Raw genomic sequence first — 22,658 nt, 5'->3', positions numbered from 1 at the left:
ACCAGACTTCTTAGATTTTTCCTTCAAGCTACACAGAATTTTCCTTCAGAATTCGTTGAATGCTTCATCCATTGTAATCCTTCAGATAATTTTGACTTCGTTCAGTTCTTTTTTGTCCATGAGGCTTTGGCAGCGTTTAAATTGGCAGTAATATTCTGTTTGATTTCGTAGAAGCTTTCTAACACAGCTGTCGAATCACGGTGGATCTTTACGATCCCTCACTACTTTGCCCGACAAATACTTTACAAGCCATAGGGTACAATACTCTTCAACTTTGTCCGGTGATGTTCAACATTCTCAGTGCTGAACATGAAATTTTCATGTTAACTGTCAGGTGTTACTTGCCGCTCTTACTAAATAGAAATACCTTCCTTTCTTTGTATTTATATTTACAGCTATATTCAGTGAAGCTGTAAAAGCGTTATTATCACTAAAACACAGTGCTATGCAACAATGCGATATGTTCGGGTCTGCTGGTGATCAGGAGATCTAGTACGTTATATTTTGGACAGACACCGTCCTTCACTTGAGACATTATTGTCCTGTATTAGAGTTTGGTATTGGGGGCCAAGCATGTTTTAGATATTGCAATGTCATGTATCTACGGACGGAAATGCGGCCATATTCAGCCCCTTTCAGTACTGAAGGAAACAGGAAGTTTATTGTGTTGCATTTCATTGAAGAGCAGCCTGCCCTTTCTTACCGTCTTCAAATTAACCCAGTAGGGCACTGTGGCTGTCGAAGTTTTTCTCTGTTAAAGTTTCTGCTGAAGAAGCACATTCATCGTGCAGTTATAAAATTCAGCAGTTGGTACTTTAATATCAAGTGTGTCTAGCGCAATTGTCGATGGGATCTGTAGGCTTGGTTTGGCAAACAATGCATAGATATATCGAAGTGTGGTTTTTCCGTCTCCAGCCTCATGTCATTTATCTTCTATCTTTTTAGCGTGCTGTCTCTATGTTCATTTTTTGGATTTGAACAGAGAAAAAAAGGCTGTCGAAGACAAGTAAAATATTATAGATTTTACGAAAAAGCCACTTCTTCATTTTGTGCCGCAGTTTTGTGATAGGGGTTCCTGAGTGACTCATAACTGCTTGAGCATAAATACTCACTTACTGTACTTATATTGTAGGTATCCATTCGACCTAATATTTTTTTAGCAACCATTATGTAATTTAGCTATCTAAAGTTGATAACTCTTTTACATATTTTTGTGACATAAGTTACATCATTATTTAGTTAGCTGCATTTGAAAGTTATGTCTAAGGAATCGAGAGACAGTGTGTCTATTGCAGTCGCTCAGATAAAATAATGAATTACAGCATTAGTTCTTAAGTGTAAAACTGTTTAAGTTTCTATGAAGACATTAACCATGACTGTTTTACACGTTCATCGTATGCGGAATAGACAATCTCGATTAACATTTTATGTTTTTTTAATTTCTGTAACGCCAAATTTATGTCAACCATCAATCACCGCATTCTGGCACAAACCACGCACAATAAGAACTGGGTCAGATCAAGATTCCTGACCCGGAGTAGCTCCGTCTACGTTTTTCTTATTGTTTTTAGTATTGCCAGACATAATCTTATGATTATGCATCTTTATTCTGCATTTGTTTTATTCTGTGACATGGCCAACGTTTGGCCCTCAAAAGAATTTAGTTTTTGTCCTGAAGAAGATACTATTATTGGCATTGAAACCTAGATAAACTATAAAAAAATTTTACCTTGCAGCTGAAGGCTGAATTTCTTATTGTCTGAACAACTCACGGTTGCTCAAGCGCTGCATTATGTTAAAGATTTGATATCATATAGCTTTCATAATTTAAATATCTGAATGAAACCATTCAGGAAAATGGAATCGAAACAAAGGCAAACAAAATCAGATCCCAAAAGATGGATGGATACGTCATGCCGACTTACTCAAAATATCTAAAAAAGGAGTATATCTCCAAGTATGCAAACCTAAGACATTGAAATACAGTAATTAAATCAGAATCCCTCTATGACTCACAAACACTAACTTCTAACAGAGAAACAGACAGTGAAAACAATGATAAAAAAGAAACGCAAAATCGTAAGAAAAATTCTAGGCCCAAAACTTTTAGACGAAAACTACAGAAGCAGGTTGGAAACGAAAAATACACTAATATCCATAGTGACACTAGAAAATGCAGGTCAGTATTCTATGAGGACATTAAAAGTATGAATCCAGGCAGATTTACCAAGCCAATAATCTATTTATTAGACTACAGAACCAAAGCCATAAAGCACACGATGAAATTGATTGACGAAATCAAAACTGATCTAATATTGGCAGTAATTACTCCAGAAGACGTCCAAAAAAAACCAAAGAAGAAGACTGCAACATTACAGTCTACAAAGAGAAAGGAAGCCTACAAGAAGAGAATGAAAGAAATATGCACACGTCCAAGTACAAGCAATATGCATAGTCCTATCGGAATTATTGCCAAATAATAATAATAATAGCGTATTGATTCAAGTAACCGACGCCATAAGTGAGCAGCGACGGTGGACTACCTTGATAACTTTTATTTTTACAGAGACTGGTTTGGTGCAGCTCTCCATGCTTCTCTCTCCTGTGCAAGCCTCTTCATCTCTGACTAACTACTGCAACCTACATCCTTCTGAATCTGCTTAGCGTCTTCATCTCTTGCTCTCCCTCTGCGATTTTCACCCTCCACGCTTCCCTCCAGTACTAAATTGGTGATTCCTTGATGCCTCAGAACGTGTCCTACCAACCGATCCCTTCTTCTAGTCAAGTTGTGCCACAAATTCTTCTTCTCCCCAATTCTGTTCAGTACCTCCTCATTATTTACGTGATCTACCCATCTAATCTGTAACACCACGATTCAAAATCGTCTATTCTCTTCTTATCTAAACTGTTTATCGTCCATGTTTCACATCCATACATGGCTACACTCCATACAAATACTTTCAGGAAAAACTTCCGGACACTTAAATCTATAGTCGATGTTAACAAATTTTTCTTCATCAGAAACGCTTTCCTTGCTATAGCCAGTCTGCATTTTATAACCTCTCTACTCTGATCATCTGTTATTTTGCTCCCAAATAGCAAATCTCATTTACTACTTTAAGTGTCTCATTTCCTAATGTGATACCCCCAGCATCATCTCATTTAATTCAACAACATTCCACTATCCTCGTTTTGCTTCTGTTGATGTTTATCGTATATCCTACCTTCAAGACACTGTTCATTCCGTTCAGCTGCCCTTCCAGGTTCTTTGTTTGACCGAATTACAATGTCGTCGGCAAACCTCAGTTTTTAATTCTTCTCCGCGGATTTTAATTCCTACTCCGAATTTTTCTTTTCTTTCCTTTACTGCTTGCTCAATATGCAGATTGAATAACATCGGGGTAGGCTACAGCCCTGCCTCACTCCCTTCTCAACCACTGCTTCTCTTTCGAGCCCCTCTACTCTTATAACTGCCATCTGCTTTCTGTACAAATTGTAAATAGCCTTTCGCTCCCTGTATTTTAACCTGCCTCCATCGGAATTTTAAAGAGAGTATTGCACTCAACATTGTCAAAAGCTTTCTCTAAATCTACAAATGCTAGAAATGTAGGTTCGCGTTTCCTTAACCTATCTTCTAAGACAAGTCGTAGGGTCAGGATTGCCTCGCGTGTTCCAACATTTCTACAGAATCCAAACTGACCATCCTCGAGGTTAGTTTAGACCTGTTTTTCCTTTCGTCTGTATTGTTGTTTTACATACAGTATACGTTTCATAAGACGTTATATACTACATGAGCGATTGTTATACTTAATGTCTGCCCCCGGTAGCTGAGTGGTCAGCGTGGCAGAATGTCAATCCTAAGGGCCCGGGTTCGATTCCTGGCTGGGTCGGAGATTTTCTCCGCTCAGGGACTGGGTGTTGTGTTGTCCTAATCATCATCATTTCATCACCATCGACGTGCAAGCCGCCGAAGTGGCGTCTACCCGACGGGAGGCGCTAGTCACACGACATTTACATGTCGTGTTTGTAAGAAATGTTGCCCCTATTTCATCTCAAGCTCTAACTTTAAATGCTTTATACAGAGGAACTACGTAATATCGGAGTGGCAGCAAATGAGGCACGATATTACCTGTAGTGAGAAAGTGATGAGATGTTGCGCTAAAACACGATCTCCTGCAATTCCTCGGCCAACTGCTTCCTCGACACAGCACCAACGCCGCCAACAGCAGCGGCTCTTGGAAGCTGCCCAAGTCTACGGGTTGGCTATTATAAATTAGTTTCACGCCTCTATACATCAGCAGCCACAACAGTGAGGGCGCCATTAAGGTTTCAGGCTCCGCAATATGACCGTCGCTCGCCAGAGGGCTCCGAATATTTTTAACGACTAACGGCTTGTGGTGGCTCCACCAGTTTCTCTGTTTCATCAGCCGGCTGCATGGTCCGCAGCATACGCACAGTGGTTGGCAAACAAACCACCATCTCAGCTGTGTCCTCTAGATACAGCCTCAGGGGGCCGAAAGCTATAAACACACAGCTAGAATCGCCTTTCACTCTCCTTACAAACGTCGCCTCAGGTCACTGCTTGATACTCTCGTTCGTTCTCCGAGTCGGAACATCCATGAGTCAGCAAGTAGAATACAAACATTTGTTTCCCTTACTAGTTAACAAATCGTGTCTCCATGTGGCACATTTAGATTCTACAATCTTTACTATTTGATTTACACTCCACTATTTGAAACGTATTACTCCGCTGGAAGACGAAAGAAAACAATTTTAAAAAATTTTGTATACGAGGGTTTGCCGAGAAAGAAAGTTCCGATCGGTAGCTAAATGGAAACCACAGTGAAAATCAGAAACATTTTATTTGCAAGATTTAGCTACACTTTCCAGATACTTCTTTACAAGGTCACCGCTCCAACTTAGACATTTGTCGGAGCGTTATACCAAATTCCCAACAACATCGTCATAGAAGGTAGCCGCCTGTGCTTTCCGATAGTTCTCTACACTGGTCTATAGCGCGCAGCCTGCGCCAAATTGTTGTCTTCGTATCCAGCGTTTCATGTGAACAGAGATGATACTCAGAACGAACAAATTAGGGCTGTGTTGTAGGTGATCGAACACTTCCCATCGAAAAGGCTGCAGGAGCGTCTTCACTACCCCTGCAGAATGCGGCTGAGAATTGCCATGAAGAGGGAAGTGCGTAGCAGTTGTGTTAGATGGGCTGCATTATTAAGCCGAATCCTCTCAGCGGGCCCTCCTACTTGGCGGCACCCTTACTCGCTGACAATTCGCTCATAACTGACAAGAGCGTCTTGATGTGACCGACAGTCATACTACAGACACTACCCAACACATTTGTCCAAAGCGTCATCGGGTTTTCACTGTGGTGTCCATTCCACGACCGATTGGAAGCCAGCCGTTGTGGCAGAGAGGTTCTAGGCGCATCAGTCTGGAACCACGCGACCGCTACGGTCGCAGGTTCGAATCCTGCCTCGGGCATGGATGTGTGTGATGTCCTTAGGTTAGTTAGGTTTAAGTAGTTCTAACTCTAGGGGACTGATGACCTCAGATGTTAAGTCCCATAGTGCTCAGAGTGTTGTTACGGCATGTTTTTATCCCAGTGTGAGGGTGATTTTCTTTTATTAGATGTTCTGCATACTTAGAGTGAGTACAGTCACTCTTCAATGCATTTGTGTGTTCTTTGTACCTGATGTTAAAATTTCTTGCAGTTATCCAAATGCATGTGGATTTGCTTCTTATACATGTTAATTCATACATTTCCGAACTGGTGTATTTTGTATTGTGCTGTTTGTCCTGACGGATATATTAATTTTACGTTTTTCTAAGATGTTACTAGTTTTGTGGGTGAGCCTTATGATGTGGGCTGCTACTGGGTACAACTGCAACTCACAGTTGTTGTGTGTGCAGGACACTGTGACCAGTGTGACCTATATGAATGACATCCTGCAACCCGTAGCCATACCGTTTCTACACTACGCACCAGAAGCCATTTTTCAAGAAGACAGCGCACGAACACATGTTGCTGCACGATCACAAGCCTTCTTGGTATCACAGGATGTCAGCCTTTGCCCCTTGCAGTCCAGATAGCCACACTCGCCGCCGATAGAAAATGTGAAACGACGGATGCAGCGCTGTGACACAATGTAAAATTAAATGACATTTTTTTGTAATATAGATCACTAAATATGCCTAACACGAACAGGTGAAACATGTCTGCTACATACAAATAAATTCAGTTGGAAGAGAAGTCACTTTTATTAACTTTAAGATAAAACGTGATTGAAGTTAGTAAATGAGTAAAATGACTGCAAATATTAACAAGAAATATTGGCTTCCGGTTCTGATTATCTGATTACCTTCAATATCATAAACGTATGTACAACTGCTTATATGGCGAAGTTCGAATCCTTCCACGGGCATGGATGTGTGTGATGTCCTTAGGTTAGTTAGGTTTAAGTAGCTCTAAGTTCTAGGGGAGTGATGACCTCGGACGTAAAGTCCCATAGTGCTCAGAGCCATTTGAACCATTTTTTCTTCTAGCACGTCGTCAGACAAATCGTCCGCTACACAGGCGCTTTCAGTATACCCTTTCCACATATTCGCTCTCTGCTACAGCTACAGCTACATGTACACATCACAAGTCGCCCTACAGTCTGTGACTGAAAGTACTTCTGTTGCCGCTGTCATTCCCCTCTTTCATATTCCATTCGCTAATGACACGAAGCCAGAATGATTGTCGGTAAATCTCAGTGTTAACTCCAATTTCTCAGATTTTCTCGTCGGGGTTATCTCGCAAGAAATATGTGACAGGAAGTAATATCTGGCTAGACTCTTCTTGGAACGTTCGACAGTAAACCTCACTGTGTTGCACAACACCTCTCTTGCAGGGCCTGCCACTGGAGTTTTCTGAGCAGCATCTAACACTGTAGCGCTTACTAACTTATCCCGTGCTGAAACGTTCCACTTTTTATTGGATATTGCTATTTATTCTATTAGTACAAACAGGTAAGACCGCGAGATCGATGAATTACTTTTTCTTAAATTTCTTACATTGAATCTGAGTCTGCCTCGGTACTCCGTACATTTAATTTTTTGTGATCACACCACTTTGGGTCTCTCCTTAGTATTTTGTGGTTGTTACTGCTTTCATTGTTTTACAGGCATTAGCGTAATCATCCATTCTTGCGGGATATGTTAATTTATTTACGTTCTGAGTTAACTAACAGACTTTGCACCCGGTCCAGATTACTTTCCAATGTTGATTTGCTATTCCGCAACCATTTCTACCATTTCGGCATTCATGATTGAAAGCATCAAGCGTTCAGGTTGATACCATTTGGGAAGACTGTATTCAGCATTTCGATCTTCTCTATGTTATCTTCGTTTCGGTACCACTTTTGCCACAAAGCGATTGGAAAGATAATTTCGATACCTTTATTGAATTTACGTAGGACCAAAATTTCTTAGGTTAGAAAAGTTATACTTTCCAAGTCATCGAAAGCTTCTCGCATTGTTCTTCTCATGCTTATTTTAGCTTCAGATTTTCGTTGTCACTCGGACTTGGATTTCGCTTAAATCTGTGATGGAGATCAGTTTCAGTAACAAGTGGCTACCTAATCACGAATGGTGTCTCCCATTACTCACAACATTGCGCGTTGCATATCGGTCTATAGCAGATTTTACAATTCTTTTGAAGTTTGTTCATTTGTGCACCGGTCCTTCGCCCTCAGAGCTGAATATTTGACACTGAGTGTCAGATACTCCGTAAATTATTTTTTAGGAATCTTACTAAACATCAATATTTTGCTACTTTTCTTAACGTCCTTGTAAAACCTATAGTCACTGATGCTATAACAGCTTTATGCTCAATGATGTCATGATTCTATGACTGCACGAAGTAATTTTCAGTCACGACATTGAGAACAACCTCATACGAATTCCTGTTTCCGGCACTAGTTTTTGTCACATGATCCTACCATTCTACTGCTGACTAACTGCTTTCTTCGCCTGGGGTTACGGTGTTATCTCGTAACAAATCGTCATAGCAGTCTTTAAATACAAAAAATTTTCTTATTTTCACGTTATTAATTAAAAGTAACGCTGAGCAAATAAATCACAAAGTGCAGTGGCAAAATATTAAGGAGATCAAGCACATAGTTGAAGTTCTGTTCAACATTAGTACTTACTAACACTTGTGTTACGGTAAAGCAAAATATAGTTTTCATTCATTAGAAAGTATACGTGTGGCGAGCGAGAGATTATGTTCAGACTGTACTAGATACTCTCAATTACACTGGCATAACATGTCAGAGGAATCCGTGAAAAAGCGCGAGTTGTGTAGAATAATTGCTTGTATGGTGTTGGTAACAATATGTATGTTAAATGCAGTTTTGTGAGTTTTCCAACGACAGATAGACGACTATACACGCTGAACCCAAAAGTTTCGAATGTTGTTCACGGATACTTCCTGAATATTTTGATATGTCGGATCCGTTGTCTCCAAAGGTTTGTAACAGAATATTTATACTCCCTTTGATTTCTTAACTCTGTTTAGCTTTTTATCAATATTGCACTGAATATATCTGGACTATAATGCAAATGTCAACGATAATTCCTTGTGTCTTGTTTACAAGCAAACTGATCCCATTCATTCACAGTACCTACTGTTGACAACATTAATGGCCAATTTAGTCATCTCGTCAAACTTGCAATCCGGAAATGCTTGATTTTGACTCCGGTTTGATTTTCCTGCACTTTCATTAGTACGTCAACAATGATACACAGCATCATTAACAAGTTTGACGAAGAAGAGCAGCAAAATTGGAAACGCAAATCCATTGGGATGCTGTTTCCGTGATTGAGGAAACAGCTAAGTATTACGTCGTTGTGCCGCTCTGCTATTGAATCCTCTCAATCCGTACACGAGGTGTATAAGGGCCGTCTCTTCATCAGTATATCTATCCATACTGCTGTCAACGTGCGATTAACAGTGCCTCTAAAATAAACACGAGACAGAACTGAGCAATACTGAATGCAAACTTTAGAGCGAAGAGTGTAGTGTCTGTTTCTGTTGTCAACAGCAAGTACCGCGAGTGAATGGCGAGGACTTGTTTCGAAACAAGACACAGAGCAGATATTTTCAGCAGAATTCAAATTAGGAGGTGAATGTGGGTAAGGAGTCTAAATGACATTACAGTATTTACGGGAATCTAATGCGCTATGGAATATAATGTGCACGCCAGTTTTAAAATCTAAAATCATAAAGCAAAAAGAGATTGTTGGTGCAATAGTTGTTCGCTAAATTTGTTTTACACAACAATGAATGTACACGTGAACTATCAAAGTAACAACTTTAAGTGACCCATTCTTAAGTGACACTCGCATAACTTAATTAACTACATGACGTTCGAACAAACATATCATAAATTACAGACGTTACTCATTATTATTCAATAATGTCATATATAGCGGTGTCTTCGGAGGAGTATGCCGCAGAAACACATCCTTTTCCTCTTTCCGCTTCATTCCCGGTGTCGTTCCATAGCAGATAACCTTCAATGCCGTCCAGAGTATTGGAAGTACAGTATTTGCTCAGTGATTTTTAGATCACTGGTGCTTAGATGCTTTTGCAGGCAGCCGCAACCCAGTTGCAATTGTATGGGGTGCAGCACGCTTAGTTTTTCCTGTCAAGAGTCGGTACACGGTATGGTTCTCAAAACTATTTTTCGTACTGTTCCTGAACGTAACCTTTGAAACCTTTGTTTATACTATCGTCCGGGGTCTGTAAAACAGAAGTAATTTCTCTAGGAACAATAACAAGGTCACTGGCTAGGCTGTGGATCTTCTTTTTTACGTCGGCCGTGAGATGACCACAAAGTGCATCAAGACAAGGGATTGAAAGTAGTTTGGAAGTTTCAGCTATCCGTCCGAACAATAACGTCATCAGAGAACAGCTTTTCATTTTTAGGAGTCTTGGTGCTTGTTTTTCGCTTGAAGATTAAGAAAGAGGGAAGTCTGCGCCCGGGTGCTGCTATTGCCAGAATTACATTTATGCGCTGTAGCGACACCATGATGTTATGGTGGTAACTTGTTTGTCCCTTTCATATCAATCGTATAATTACGAGGCATATCAAACCAAACTGACGTCTCATCAGCGTTGTTGTCTATTTGTTCCATCCAAAAATTCTTCTCTTTCCGAAGTGTAATGACATACCGCCGAAATTCTTAAAGTTTTTTCTCAGAATTCTGGGGAAGTCTTTGGCATACTGTTGTACGGCGTCTTATTTATAAGCCCGTCCGTTTCATAAGGCGATCAACGCGTCTACGCGTATCCTAAACCCTTGCCTCATTATATTAAGAGCTACAGCTACCTCTTTTGCTTTTTTTTCTTATGGTAGTGTTACTAGTCACATATTGCCCATTCTTGCTGATTTTGCGGACGAATTCCAAAACTTTTACTTCAGCTTCAGGATGTCTTCCATTGCGAGAGACAGTGAATTTCTTTCTAGTAGCGATAGTTGTAAAGATTGCCAATTTTTTCTTCCATAAGCGAACGTTACTCCCCGCTACATTCAACTCCGATCCTGCCTTCCTATTAACATATTTTTCAGCATAAAGATTTACTTTACGCCTTAAAGTAGCATCATCTATTTTCTTCTATGCTTGTTTTCCATTTCGTGGCTGCCTAATGCAAACACAATACGCAGTAGTAGGGCGAGAATAATGTAACAAAGTTGAAGATCACTTTACGTAATGTGTCATAACGAAGGACATCTAAATTTCAATGATGTTGCCAGTGAACGACGGATTTAAGTTTGTACTCGAATCTTCTGCGCACCCAAATTTTGAATACTGCATATCGTAAAAAAAATGAACATTATATTTGCGTAAATACAGTACTCTCCAACGACCCACCGAGATCTACGGCTAACTTTTACAGCAGGTAACACATTTGTTGCATGGTCTGGGCATGCACAAAAGTATTCTGAACAGCCTCCGAAATGTTGTCGGTGGACTTTGGGCTCTCTCTGTAGAACAGGTATTTAAGCTGTCTATATAAAATATAAGACTGCTGCATGTACCCAAAAATGCTTTAAAATTGCTTAGTGGCCTTGCCACATTTTCAGCCACAGAAGGGAATTTAAGAATCCAAACACTGACGCGAACCCCAGTGGTTCCCACTGGTCTGTAACATGAGAAATGGCTGGCATCAATTGATTTACGAAAAGTAATTTCGAAGATCATAATAATAATTTATCATGTTTACCAGCTAGCGACGGATTTATTGCCGACAATGGCTCCCTTGGCCTCCCTGCACGTCCTTTCGCCTCCTGTGAGACCCCCTTCGCATTTTCCGCCGGTTCTCTTCTCTTACCGCGGACTTATTTTTACATCTGACCCATTTCCTCGTCTCCCGTGTTCCGCGGCGCCCGGGACGCGCGCCGCAGTGTATCGCGTGTTTTTATTTGGAGGTGCCGGGCGCCCCAGCCGGCTCCGCTCCGCCGTTATGCTCTTATATTCCGGAGCAGCCAGCCACTGCTAATGACCTTCCCGGGACGCATTTCTTTCCCTTTCCAGGATGATGGCCCGAGTGGTCGGCATTAATCTGTCGCTGTCGCGCACGCGATATGCATAATGCCGCGCTGCGCGTAAACAACATTCTTTGTCACCGGGGTTTATGCGCGCTGCAATGTGCACCCGCCGTCGTGAAAAAGGTGAGTTCTTCCACATTCCTCTGGCTCACTGCAGAAAGGGTAGAGGGCGAGAGCAATACCTGTGTCTCAGAAATGCTGAACGAGATAGGTACACAACTGCCCAGTAGCGTTTATATTATATTGAAAGCATCTACATCTACATCTACATTGATACTCCGCAAGCCACCCAACGGTGTGTGGCGGAGGGCACTTTACATGCCACTGTCATTACCTCCCTTTCCTGTTCCAGTCGCGTATGGTTCGCGGGAAGAACGACTGTCTGAAAGCCTCCGTGCGCGCTCGAATCTCTCTAATTTTACATTCGTGATCTCCTCGGGAGGTATAAGTAGGGGGAAGCAATATATTCGATACCTCATCCAGAAACGCACCCTCTCGAAACCTGGCGAGCAAGCTACACCGCGATGCAGAGCGCCTCTCTTGCAGAGTCTGCCACTTGAGTTTATTAAACATCTCCGTAACGCTATCACTGTTACCAAATAACCCTGTGACGAAACGCGCCGCTCTTCTTTGGATCTTCTCTATCTCCTCCGTCAGACCGATCTGGTACGGATCCCACACTGATGAGCAATACTCAAGTATAGGTCGAACGAGTGTTTTGTAAGCCACCTCCTTTGTTGATGGACTACATTTTCTAAGCACTCTCCCAATGAATCTCAACCTGGTACCCGCCTTACCAACAATTAATTTTATATGATCATTCCACTTCAAATCGTTCCGCACGCATACTCCCAGATATTTTACAGAAGTAACTGCTACCAGTGTTTGTTCCGCTATCATATAATCATACAATAAAGGATCCTTCTTTCTATGTATTCGCAATACATTACACTTGTCTATGTTAAGGGTCAGCCGCCACTTCCTGCACCAAGTGCCTATCCGCCGCAGATCCTCCTGCACTTCGCTACAATTTTCTAATGCTGCAACTTCTCTGTATACTACAGCATCATCCGCGAAAAGCCGCATGGAACTTCCGACACTATCTACTAGGTCATTTATATATATTGTGAAAAGCAATGGTCCCATAACACTCCCCTGTGGCACGCGGAAGGTTACTTTAACGTCTGTAGACGTCTCTCCATTGATAACAACATGCTGTGTTCTGTTTGCTAAAAACTCTTCAATCCAGCCACACAGCTGGTCTGATATTCCGTAGGCTCTTACTTTCTTTATCAGGCGACAGTGCGGAACTGTATCGAACGCCTTCCGGAAGTCAAGAAAAATAGTATCTACCTGGGAGCCTGTATCTAATATTTTCTGGGTCTCATGAACAAATAAAGCGAGTTGGGTCTCACACGATCGCTGTTTCCGGAATCCATGTTGATTCCTACATAGTAGATTCTGGGTTTCCAGAAATGACATGATACGCGAGCAAAAAACATGTTCTAAAATTCTACAACAGATCGACGTCAGAGATATAGGTCTATAGGTTTGCGCATCTGCTCGACGACCCTTCTTGAAGACTGGGACTATCTGTGCTCTTTTCCAATCATTTGGAACCCTCCGTTCCTCTAGAGACTTGCGGTACACGGCTGTTAGAAGGGGGGCAAGTTCTTTCGCGTACTCTGTGTAGAATCGAATTGGTATCCCGTCAGGTCCAGTGGACTTTCCTCTATTGAGTGATTCCAGCACAACTCCGTTATTTCATATTCTCAATAAAAGTATGTTTGCTCAGAAAAGTAAAAAAGAAAATCAAATTATAGCTGAAGCTTATTCGTATGACATTAAACACATACACAGCCGGCCGGAGTGGCCGAGCGGTTCTAGGAGCTTCGATCTGGAACCGCGCGATCGCTGCGGTCGCAGGTTCGAATCCTGCCTCGGGCATGGATGTGTGTGATGTCCTTAGGTTAGTTAGGTTTAAGTAGTTCTAAGTTCTCGGGGACTGATGACCTCAGCTGTTAAGTCCCATAGTGCTCAGAGCGATTTTTGAACCACATACACAGGAGGTCTGAGACATCCCCCACAACCACTCACAAATCAAAGAAGCATTTAATTTTAAAACTGAAAACTTCTAAGAAGGGTAATATTAAAGATATGAAATGTCTTGTCAGTTGCGAATGTGAATCACCTCCGCAAGACAACGAAATTTCACGAAGCTCTAACCTACTTTTTTCTTAATAATGTAACAGTCAATCCTGTAGAACAGACGCAAAACTGTCATACTATCTGCCAAACAACAATCTGTCAATATTGGTTATTTCATCTATACAGGCTACAGGTCATTACTGTATTGTTTACACTACAGTTATGTTGTTGTTGTTGTTGTGGTCTTCAGTCCTGAGACTGGTTTGATGCAGCTCTCCATGCTACCCTATCCTGTGCAAGCTTCTTCATCTCCCAGTACGTACTGCAGCCTACATCCTTCTGAATCTGCTTAGCGTATTCATCTCTTGGTCGCCCACTACGATTTTTAACCTCCACGCTGCTCTACAATACTTAATTGGTGATCCCTTGAAGCCTCAGAACATGTCCTACCAACCGATCCCTTCTTCTAGTCAAGTTGTGCCACAAACTCCTCTTCTCCCCAATCCTATTCAGTCCACCAATCAAATCTTCAGCATTCTTCTATAGCACCACATTTCGAAAGCTTCTATTCTCTTGTAGTCCAAACTATTTATCGTCCATGTTTCACTTCCATACATGGCCACACTCCATACAAATACTTTCAGAAACGACTTCCTGACACTTAAATCTATACTCGATGTTAACAAGTTTCTCTTCTTCAGAAACGCTTTCCTTGCCATTGCCAGTCTACATTTTATATCCTCTCTACTTCGACCATCATCAGTTATTTTGCTCCCCAAATAGCAAAACTCCTTTACTACTTTAAGTGTCTCTTTTCCCAATCTAATTCCCTCAGCATCACCCTACTTAATTCGACCAAATTCCATTATCCTCGTTTTGCTTTTGTTGATGTTCATCTTATATCCTCCTTTCAAGACACTGTCCATTCCGTTCAACTGTTCTTCCAAGTGCTTTGCTGTCTCTGAGAGAATTACAATGTCATCGGCGAATCTCAAAGTTTTTATTTCTTCTCCATGGATTTTAATACCTACTCCGAATTTTTGTTATGTTTCCTTTACTGCTTGCTCAATATACTGATGGAACAACATCGGGGAGAGGGTACAACCCTGTCTCACTCCCTTTGCAACCACCGCTTCCCTTTCATGCCCTTCGACTGTTACAACTGCCAACTGGTTTCTGTACAAATTGTAAATAGCCTTTCGGTCCCTGTATTTTACCCCTGCCACCTTCAGAATTTGAAAGAGAGTATTCCAGTCAACATTGTCAAAAGCTTTCTCTAAGTTTATAAATGTTAGAAACGTAGATTTTCCTTTTTTTAATCTAGCTTCTAAAACTACAGTTATATGTTAATGCAATACACGGTCTTTTTGTGAGTTGCATTAACTGCATGGATTATTCTAATCTCATCGTAAATGAAATATCACTTTCCCTACCATTAACGTTTATCCACTGAATAAAAATTGCAAAATACAGGTAACTAAGGGAACAATTTCGTGTCTTTTCTAATTATACAGTGTAAAAATGATAACAGTAAACTCCTTTAATTAACGTAGGAAACTGGAATAAACTCCAAAATGCTCCTTATGTGTGAACATAAATCGGCGACCGTTCGTTTTGAAGACGTCAGACGCCGATTGGGAACATGCCATCAGAATTCATCGCCAGGCCTTCGATGGTCGTGATAGTAGAGCTTCCCTTTCAACGCTGCTCACCGGAAAGGTTCCAACTGTGGTGCTGGCTGGAAAAAAATACTCCCCAAGTAGTTAGAAAACGTGGCCTGGTGTTTGACGTGTCGCATCATTATGCGGTGTCGTGTTAGCAGACACGTCCGAAAATCGATCACGTTCTTGGGTCCATTTCTCAAAAGATAGAGCACGGCTATATTTTTTTTTATTTAGGTGATCGCATGTGTGTTTCACGGTGGACAATATGTCGCATCCAGGTACAGGAGCGTACTGGGAGCAATCATGTGCTTGGGCACATGGAGATAGAGGGCAATATCTGCTGGAGAAGGAGGCATACGTCTGCCGCTGCGCCATCCATATTACAACACAAGCAGGGGGTAGCGCCTAACAGAGCGATGGCATAGAGTTTGCGTCGTGATGGGTGTTTACTGGCAACGACGGTGTAGCCGGTGGCCCTCGTTACCGTGGTGAAGTATCGTTGAACTGCGCGCCATACCGCCGGCCACCTAACACGAGAGTGACGTCGTTTGACAGCGTTCCGAACGTGAGTCCACATTAAGAGATGATAAATGTCTCCCATAGTGGAGCACTACCGCGAAGGAAGTCTTCATAAACATCACTGTATTCAAGAAGGAAAACTTGTATATGCGACAGCGCTGCACCAACGTGGGCCAGAGCAATCGGTGGTTGACCTCAACCAGGTGTGAGTTCGCCGACCATAAGTCCGGTGATATTGGTGAGGCTGCGATTCAATAACTTCAAGACTGTATATACGCCATAGCGCGCACCTGGCCACTGATCAGGTCTAGACCCCCTCTTCACTTAGGGAGTGTGGCAATGTAATAAATGGTTCAAATGGCTCTGAGGACTATGGGACTTAACATCTATGGTCATCAGTGCCCTAGAACTTAGAACTACTTAAACCTAACTAACCTAAGGACGTCACACAACACGACAATGTCATACTTGACGTTGAATATGTGACCGGTTCTGACAAAATAACCGTAGGTCGCTTAGATCTGACGCACCATCGCTTGTGAAATATGTGTTATGCGGCATGTCCCGTAAATGTCAATAAGCTGCACATTAAGTAACATGTCCATTGCTTGCAAAGGCTGACTTAGAACCCCAATCCTTTATTTATTTTTTTTTTTTGGTCATCAGTCTACTGACTGGTTTGATGCAGCCCGCCACGAATTCCTTCTTTCCTGCGCTAACCTCTTCATCTCAGAGTAGAACTTGCAACCTACGTCCTCAATTATTTGCTTGACGTATTCCAATCTCTGTCTTCCTCTACAGTTTTTGCCCTCTACAGCTCCCTCTAGTACCATGGAAGTCATTCCCTCATGTCTTAGCAGATGTCCTATCATCCTGTACCTTCTCCTTATCAGTGTTTTCCACATATTCCTTTCCTCTCCGATTCTGCATAGAATCCCAATGTTCTGAAAAAGATGTCGGAAGTTGACTGCCGCGGTACGATGGATTCTCGAATGAAAAATATTCCTACACAGCGTAAAGTATCTATCATCCTGAACGAGGCCACACTTTCATCCGGGAGTCCCCTTCCACGATCATCGTTCAGGATCGACGACATTCGTATGGCCACCCCTCCGTTCCTTTACAACTTGATTCACCGTGTTGCCTCTTGAACCCCCCCCCCCCCCCTCCCGGTTGGTGCATACAGTGAAGACGAGGTCGTCTGCACAGGAGTGGCAACTGAATATGTGTCCCCGCCGGGTGTCTGACAATCGACGTTGCAGCCCACAGACAAGTGGTTCTAGTGCGATGGCGTACATGATCGTTGAAAGGGGACAATCGTGTCGGACTGACCATGCGATCGAATTTGGTGTTGTCACCTGTCCATCAATCTCGCCGAAGCATCAAGAAGTAGGCGCATGATTACGAGGATAAATCCACACACAAACCCTACAGTCTGAGAACGGTAAAGGCCACTTTCCGCACACAGGGCGTCAGAAGCCACCAGGGAAGTCACGTAGACACGATTTAATCGTCTGGCTGAGTGGCTCGTGACGTACATGTATCCTAGGCGATCGCCATGCACTCCTTCCCAGGTGTCTACGAGACTGAATCAACATACAAAATAACGGAGTTTGGGACAGGTGGTAAAATTTGGATACTGGTCCTTCCTCGCAAGAACACAGTTGAAGTATCCACCGGCAACGATGTGCTCATATGATAATCCCTGCTCCACTGTTCCCGTTGGCGGCTGGAGTAACGAATCCAGTATGACCATAAAAATCGGAACAAGTCTCCGTCCATAGCTCTTGAAGCAGGGGACTGTCAAATCCGCTGCTCGCAACGTGTCACGTAACAACTGCAGTTTATCGTATAAGCCAATCATATTTCAATTGATGTTGGCAGTTTTATACGGTTGCGCTGGCAGCACGTTGCCGTGCGATCTCATGTCGGCAAGAATGAATGTCGTCTGGTCTTCATCATTGTTTTTCTGCGCCTTCTCACTCAGGAGTAAAAAAACCACGCACATTAATGTGTACCAGGACTATAAAACAGAGATTAAAAGCGATCCAAACTTCTTAAACAATTGCAGGTGATGAGAGTTGGTGGTTCGGTTATGACTGATAAACCAAGCAAGTGTCAAGCTGGTGAAGGACTCCCAATTCCCGCAGACCAAACAAGTAAGTCAAGGGACGTCGGATGTGAAGATAATGTTCATTGTCTTTTTTATGTTCGTGGAATTGTGTTTCGGAATCTTGTGACCCTGGCCACACTGTTAACTGGCAGTTTTATTTGGAAGGTTTAAGACGTCTGCGAGAGGATGTGTGGAGGAAACGCCTGAAACTTTCACGTTTAGGTGACTGGTTCATTCATCATGACAACACCACCACATACACGGCCTTACGAATGACCAACTATTTCGCATCTTAGGGATGGTCTGTCGTCCCCACACGCCGTATTCGCTACATCCAGCCCAGTGCTACGTTTTCCTCTTCCCGCGAATGAAAAAAGCGCTAGAAGGGAAGCGTTATGTTGATGTGGAAGCGGTGAAAAGAGTTTCGCAAAGGGCACTGGACAATATAAAAGTTGAAGAGTTTATAACACCCGACAGAACAAATAGTCCTCCCACTGGAAAAGCCACACTATTATACTCGGAGTTGTGCATGTAGTATACACGTCATAAAAGTGTATACTTTCCGTAACTGTCGTATAGTGTTACACGTTTTACAGGATTTGACCGTGTTGTATAACTAATGGATAAGAAATAGTTCCTTTTCCTAAGAGCTTTCTAGCGGTCAAAAAGAAACGCAGTGAAACTGGAGTACTACTGAGTCTAAAACCTTTCTGTACCAAGTTCATTAAGCGGTCTGTCTAATGGATTTACGGTCGCCAGCTTAAGTAGGCAAAGAAATGGTTAAGTTTCAGGAAAGCAGAAGTAAATTTGTCCTACTTTTCTGCTGTTCCGTAACTTAACTCCACAAATAAACACAGCTTTTCAGAATATGATTCTCAGAAAGACACAGAAATCTTTTAGCTACTACACCCACAGGCCTCCAAGGTGGTCCATTGATAGTGACCAAACCAAATATCTCACGAAATAAGCGTCAAACGAAAAACCCACAAAGAACGAAATTATCTTGCTTCAAGGGGGATACCAGATGACGCTATGGTTGGCCCGTTAGATGGCGCTGCCATAGGTCAAACGGTTATCAACTGCGTTTCTTTTAAATAGGAGCCCCCATTATTTATTACATATTTTTGTAGTACGTAAAGAAATATGAATGTTTTAGCTGAAGCACTTCCTTCGCTTTGTGATAGATGGCGCTGTAATTGACACAAACATTTGGTTCACTATTTTAGACGAATAGTTGGTAACAGGTAGGTTTTTAAAATTAAAATACAGAACGTAGGTTCGTTTGAACATTTTATTTCGGTTGTTCCAATGTGATACATGTATCTTTGTGAACTTATCATTTCTGAGAACGCATGATGTTACAGCGTGATTACCTGTAGATACCACATTAATGCAATAAATGCTCAAAATGATGTCCGCCAACCTCAATGCATTTGGCAATACGTGTAAGGACATTCCTCTCAACAGCGAGTAGTTCGCCTTCCGCAAAGTTCACACATGCATTGGCAATGTGCTTACGCATGTTTGAGGCGTTGTCGGTGGATCACGATAGCCAATATCCTTCAACTTTTCCCACAGAAAAAATCTGGGGACGTCAAATCCGGTGAACGTGCGGACCATGGTATGGTGCTTCGACGATCAATCCACCTGTCTTGAAATATGCTATTCAATACCGCTTCAACCGCACGCGAGCTACGTTCCGGACATCATGTTGGAAGTACATCGCCATTCTGTTATGCAGTGAAAAATCTTGTAGTAACATCGGTAGAACATTACGTAGGAAATCAGCATACATTGCACCAATTAGCTTGCCATCGATAAAATGGGGGCCAATTATCCTTCCTCTCATAATGCCGCACCATACATTAACCTGCCAAGGTCGCTGATGTTCCTCTTGTCGCAGACATCGTGGATTTTCCGTTGCCCAATAGTGCATATTATGCCGGTTTACGTTACCGCTGTTGGTGAATGACACTTCGTCGCTAAATAGAACGCGTGCAAAAAAATCTGTCATTGTCCAGTAATTTATCTTGTGCCCAGTGGCAGAACTGTACACGACGTTCAAAGTCGTCGCCATGCAATTTCTGGTGCATAGAAATATGGTACGGGTGCAATCGATGTAGATGTAGCATTCTCAACACCGACGTTTTTGAGATTCCCGATTCTCGCGCAATTTGTCTGCTAATGATGTGTGGATTAGCCGCGATAGCAGCTAAAACACCTACGTGGGCATTATCATTTCTTGCAGGTGGTGGTTGATGTTTCACATATGGCTGAACACTTCCTGTTTTCTTAAATACAGGGTGTCTACGACCCCGGACAACCGGGAGATCCGGGAAAAACCCGGGAATTTTTTCATCCAGGAGAAAACCGGGATAAACCCGGGAATTTTTTGAAATTCCGAGAATTTTTTGTTTTGTTTTAGATTTCAGTTAAATTTTTGTAATTTTGACTGATAATAAACAATATTCTAACAAATGATATTATGTATCACACTACTGCAGAATAATACTGCAGCAATAAAACATAAGCGAGAGGGAAAAAAAACGAAAATAAAACTTAAGCTGCAAAGTAAATGCGATATATACAACAAGTAAACACAATGCTCATACGAGCGTCTACCAACAGCAAATTGTATTAAACGCCTTAGGAAGACTGTTCAGTGCTTCATAACTACAAATTGTCTTCATCTCCGATGAGCGTGACGTCGCAACTGTTTACTTTAGATTCGTTTGAGCAGGGCGGGCTCATGCGCATGCGCAGCTTAGCCGCGCATGTGTAGTACCTTCTCCCGCTTCTGGCTGCAGAAGTGTGACTGTTACCTCTACAAGCAGGAGCTGCAGCAAAAAGCTGCCCCGAAAAGTTTTACTGGCGCGTGCAAGTTGCCAGATTCAATGGGGGCAAACCGGGGTATCTACCCCGGGCGGCAATTTCAGGGGAATGGGAAGGGGCCGCCAAATTCATATTCTTGAGGAAAAAAGCCTTGTTTCACAAAGCGTCTAGTATCCAGCGCACGTTGGTCTGTTGATTATTTTTCATATGATTTTAAAATGCATCCCTGTTGGTTTTTGAACATTTTAGAACGTATTCTAAGTTTATTTCTGAATAAATCATAAGTTGAATTTTGAATGCGTGTATAGTGTACGTCATGTATCTGCCAGGGGAATCCCGTTGCATCTATAAACAAACTTTCCTGCAGACAGAAGGGGACGGGGCTATATGAGCTGAGCGGAATAAAGCCGAACGGGTGAATGGTAATCGCTGTTTGTTTATGTGGTTGACTGTGTTTGCGAATGATCAGCGTTGTTATAATTCCCAGCGAAATCCATAGATTCAGGCTACCACAGTGGAAATAAACGACTAACAGGAATCATAAGTAAGAAAGGTTACGTATTTCCTTCTTGGTGTATCCAAGAGAATTTAATTTTGATAGAAAACTTTTGGCCAGACCGCTACACTAGTAAGGACCAGTTGTACTGTCCCCGGTAGCAGCGCTGAGTAGCGCGGAAAACGCGTTGCATGAACACGTAATAACGCCTAACCGGAGAATAAACGCGGGATAACTAAACCGTTGATTGTGGCAGGGCTAGCGAAGTTAACCGGAGAATAAGTTACAGAATTAGTGATGACAAGATTGTTTGGTAGAAAGAGGAAGGAGAAGAAACGGGGACGTCACATAAATTATGGAAGAATAACACGATTCCAAATATATATGAAAATTTCATACTATCACTTTTCGATCTCATGCTTGAGAAGCTGGAGCGTATGAATGAAACGTGAAACTATTTCCGAAGATAAAACTTTTTGCTTGTAGTAGGCCTAATAGGCATTTGATATTGGAACTTTGTGAATTATATTTTCTCGTGTTATAAAAATGACCATTTGTGCCAAAACAGTCTCGTTTATTTGGTGTGTGTTACAGTAGCTGCAATATTAGACAGGTCTCTTTCGTTTTATCTAGCAGACAGTGACAAAATACACGTAATCAGATTGAGAAACCACACAAGTCTTGGGTACTGTTTGTATTAACAGCTTTTAGAGTATGAGACATTTCTTTTTTTCATGTAGCAAAACATTTGACGACCTTTGATGAGGTAATAGATTCTTTCCCAGAAAGGAAAGCACACCATGTAAAGCTGTAACAAGGTTGGAGAGAAAAAATGCTAGGATTTACGGACTGAAGAAATGTGTACTGTCTTGCTTGTCTCTCCTACTGGTTTCAAGTGTCTTATATTTAATTTTTTGTCACACAAAAAAGCAAATTATTAACTATAGGCAATAAGGAATGCAAATTTTCTGAAGAGTCCTTGTTCTCCCGGTTACAAATTATCCCATCCAATATTGATTGCGAGGTTTTTTTTCTGATGCACAGAGCAGTCTGAGTTAGAGTTGGAAAGTGGGTAATCTCCACGTGACCGGAATTTGCGTTTAGTGATTTTGCTATTTCCTGTTCGTATAAACGTCAGGTGAAAACAAAATGGATTTCTGTGGCAGGGAGCTATCAAGTGAATTAAAATACACTGACATGAGTATGGAAGGCTAAAATATGTTATTAGTTTCAGATTTTATTTTATTTTATTTCAGCCTTTCTGGCAGCCAAGT

This window comes from Schistocerca americana, chromosome 2 (assembly GCF_021461395.2).
Source record: "Schistocerca americana isolate TAMUIC-IGC-003095 chromosome 2, iqSchAmer2.1, whole genome shotgun sequence".
Classification (NCBI taxonomy): domain Eukaryota; kingdom Metazoa; phylum Arthropoda; class Insecta; order Orthoptera; family Acrididae; genus Schistocerca; species Schistocerca americana.
This window is presented reverse-complemented; position numbering follows the sequence as displayed.